The following is a 4,620-nucleotide window of genomic DNA, read 5'->3' on the forward strand; positions in this document are numbered from 1 at the left end:
GCCACTCTTGAAAGATTGTTTGTTTTTGAATTTCGCGCAAAGCTACACGAGGGCTATCCTCGGTTTTACTAAACTCCGCGAATGCGGGGATTGGTTTGGTTTGTTTGGAAGTTCGCGCATAACTACACGAGGGCTAGCTGCGCTAGTCGTCCTTAATTTAGTAGTGTAAGACTAGAGGAAAGGCAGCTAGTCATCACCGCCAACTCTTGGGCTACTCTTTTACCAACGAATAGTGGGATTGACCGTAACATTATAACACCCCCACGGCTGAAAGGGCGATCATGTTTGGTGGGACGGGGATTCGAACCCGTAATCCTCAGATTGCGAGTCGAGCGCCCTAACCACCTGGCCATGCCGGGCCTCCAGAAAGAAAAAGGGGTAATTTAGATTTATTTTGATTTTTTATTTTGGTGGCTACCAGGTCGGTCAATTTGACAAGTTTTGTATAGTTAGGGTAGAGAAAACAGATAAAATATAAAATTTTACTGAAAAAAAAACGTTTGAAATGTTTTTAGGAGGTTTTAGAGATTAAGCAAATAACATTTGAGAATTTTGAGGTGTAGAAAAGTATTTTTATTCTTAACATGAAATTACTTTGCACTCGAACTGGTAAAAAATACTCAATATATTCACGGACAAGTCTTTTGTAATAATGCTTCATTAAAAAAAACTTATTTTTGTGTTCAAATGACTTGTAATGTTTACTAAAAGTCTGCAAATTTTGTGAAGATACACTTAGTGGATTAAAAGTTATAGTATTAAAACTATATACATGTAAAAAATGTTCACGTGGTCGGTCCCTGGTAGAGTTAACCCTTTTGCTACAAATAGGTAAAAGTGCGTATGTCACGGTCTTTAACAGTTACTTTCAACATTTAATTAAGCTACTTTATTATCAATGTATATCAATAAAGTTGGCTTTAAACATAATTTATAGATCAAGTTCTAATAACATAAAAGTTTCAATTTCGTATTTTAAAAGTATAAATATATATATACTATCCTACCAAAAGTCATGGAACACGGGTAGCTATGAATAAAACATGTCTTTATTCCAAGAAATTATTAGCGTGTTGGCCCGCCTTTGGCCTTAAAGACTGCTTCAATGCATCGTAGAAGACTACTAATTTCTGGGCCCCCCAGTGGCACAACGGTATGTCTGCGGACGTACAACGCTAGAAACCGGGTTTCGATACCCGTGGTGAGAAAAGTACAGATAGCTTTGTGCATAATTCCAAACAAACAAAGAAACTAATTTCTGGTAGAAAACTGGTTGTATTGTGTTCCACTTCTCCTTTAATACAGTAGTAAGCTCCATTACTGAAGAGGAACATCTTGGCCTTGCCCTAATTCTGCGTTCCAATTCATCCCAAAGATGTTCTATCGAGTTTAGGTCGGGACCCTGTGCTGGCCACTCCAATGTTCCGATGTTATTCTCTTCAAACCACACGTTTGAGACATGGAGCGTTATCATGTTGGAAGGTACCATAAAACTGCCATAATGTAGAACACCCAGAATTGTTCAGAACATTAATGTAGGACTCAGCATTCACGTATCCATGCACTGCGACCAGTGGACCTAGTCCATACAAGGCTAACCACAATACAAACATCAACCATGGGAATCTATTTTCACATACAAGTGTACTACAGGCAAGGTTGACTTCAAAGCAATACCATATTGGTGTTTGTTTCTGCCTCAGGCTGTTCCCTCACAGTCTGCACTTTTGTGCATTTCAACTACACCCTATACTAAAACCAATGATATGAAAATGTTTAGTACAACTGCACGGCTACAAAATATTTAAATCTGTACAACTGAAAATATTAACTCTCAATCAAATAAGACACTGGGCGTGCCAAGTTTATATTTGGTATGACACATACACTACTGTCTGTGGATTTTTATTTGATCCAGTTGCAAATGTCTTTTACTGCTATTACTAAAATATGTGGTAAAACCATGCTTTTCCCCAAATGTAGTGCAAGCTCACATGTTACACTTATCTTTCCAAAGAAAACACCACTACTTGCCAAGTATTTCAATGTCAAAATTGAAAAACATTATCACATAGCATTAATGAAAATATTGTGTGCACCATATCTTCCAGTAATGCTTCATGGGTTTATTTCATATGGTCTACTCAGCATTGTTGTGATGAACTGCAATCTGGCAATTCTGATAATGGGGTCGTCTCTACAGGACTCCCAGGCATTCACTGACTAGTGCAGCACAATTCCAACTCTGGTAAATGACATTCTCTGACAGATTGAAGAGACATTCTCCAAAGCCTAACCACTCTCTCAGACAGCCATCTACCCTTAGTACTAAGTAAAGCACAGTAAAATGTATTCACCAAGAAAGCAGAAAACTGTGAAAAAAATAATGATGTGATTATGGCACCAATATTTTGCCTTACTACTTTACTCTGTGATTCTTATTAATTTGCAGTAATGGAACCTGAATGTTGGACCTGAAGATCCGTAGCATACTATTCAAAATTATATATAGCTAGTGCAGATAACTCTAAAGTAGCATTGCACGAATAGCCCAAAATAAATATTGTTCTATGGTATTCTAAAGTGCACTGATTTACCTTTTGAATGGTAGCAGTAAATAACAAACATCAAATATATTTTCCCTTTTGTCTATTAACCTCCTGTCACCTTTGTTAAACTCCTACTTCTGGTCAGCCATTACTGGTTTCAAATTTATCTGGACATTCTTGGACTTGCCAGTTATACTACCTCCATGGGCTTCCATATATTGTTCTACCAGCTTGATTATCTTGTCTACATCTTTTGGTGCTCTCTCGTTTAAGAACAGTGACATGTCAGTTGAACACGTGGTCATGAACTGTTCACATATTAATAGGTCTGTCAGTCCCTCAAAAGTATTTTCACACATGGCTATGTCAGTCCATTTGGTGAAATATCGCCGCAGACGTGCCACAAACTGAAATACAGTTTCTCCAGTGTCGGGTGTGACTCCTCTGAACTTCCGACGAAAACCTTATTCAGTAAGTTCATATCGTTTCAGTAAAGCTACTTTTAATTTGTCATAACCCATGTCATGCCTGCATATACTTGTAGACCTTTTCCTGTGGGCTGAGACAGACTGCCCAGTCGCCTTTGTCCCAGTTTTGACTTTGGGCGAATCTTTCATATCTCTCGAGGAAAGCATCCATGTCATCTTTATGTTCATCAAATTTGGGCAGCTTGGGTCGGCTAGCCCTGCTTCCATTGTCATTTTTGGGTCCTTCTTCCTTCGGTTGGGTGAGTTTTACTATCTCATTTTCTTCTTTCTCAATTTGTATTTTCATTCTCTCTATTTCTAGTTTCTCCTTTCTCTCATTTTTTTCTTTCTCAATTTGTCTCTTCTGTTGCCGTTCTTCTCTTTCCAGTTCTTGTGGTTGTTTAACAAACTCTCGTAATTCACTGTTTTTTAACCCAAGTTGAGATCCTCTTTCTACCCGTTTATCAAAATCATTTGGCATGATTATATAGCATAATTTTAATATCTATACTATTTTCGTTACTACTACAGTTGTGCGTATATAGATAGGCCTACTTATTTCAGCTGTCGTTCACATTTTCTTCTATCGCCATTTACCACTGTATAATCCTGGCTGTGACTCGCCAATTGTCAGATTTTGTAAATAATAATAATATATATAAGTTATTCGTTTTGCCAGTTGTCACAATAAACGGCTTTTACTTATATTTCTTAATAGTATAAATATATACTATGTTGTTGTATTTTATTACATTAATAAAGATTGTATTTTAAGTTATGGTGTGAAAAATCATGAAATAGCGAGTACAGATAATTTTCTTCAAAATAATACAGAAACCTTGTATGTGTGTCCGAGAAGTGCTAAATTTTATTCAGCATAGGAAAGTTTCAAGCTGTGATGAAAAGAAAAAAGAAACTAGAAAAATCAAGTATACTTTGACTTGAAAGTAGGCATAAGAATGACTTTCGAGTTTTTGGTGAAGCAAATTCCAAGCTATCACATGAATAGGATGAACTCAATGTTGCTTGAATATTTAATCACAGATATCATACCATACGAAGAATGCGCAGTGTCAAAAAATAAAATAAAATACGTGACAAGCAAACTTAACAGTGGTAATGTGAAAACTGAAAAAGTTTCACCATGCAGGACAGCAATATTTTATTTTCTTCTTCTGTTTTCAACCATGTATTAAAGTGTGCGTGACAAAACATATTTCAAACTAAACTCTTTTCACAGTTCATTTGACTGGAGTATTCAAAGTAGAAAGAAGATTCATCAATAAGAATATACCTGTCTTATTAACAGTCGCGTTGCTTTAAGGATATTGTTACGCCTCTTGTTGTTTGTTAATTTCCCATATAATTTCTTTCGGATGAAACTTCAGCGATACAAGTCTTTTCTTAAATAAAACTAGTTTATTCTTTTTCAATTCAACTCTGCAATACACTTAATTTCCACAGTCACTTAAACACACGCTATAATTCTCAACAAACGATTCACGTACTTTACTTACTATCGCGCTTGACTCATTTGTCCGTCTATATCTTCAATCTCTCTGTCTGCTATTCAAGTCCGATTAATTGTCTGGCGCACTTATATA

The sequence above is a fragment of the Limulus polyphemus genome, unplaced genomic scaffold (genome assembly GCF_000517525.1).
Source record: "Limulus polyphemus unplaced genomic scaffold, Limulus_polyphemus-2.1.2 Scaffold127, whole genome shotgun sequence".
Lineage (NCBI taxonomy): Eukaryota > Metazoa > Arthropoda > Merostomata > Xiphosura > Limulidae > Limulus > Limulus polyphemus.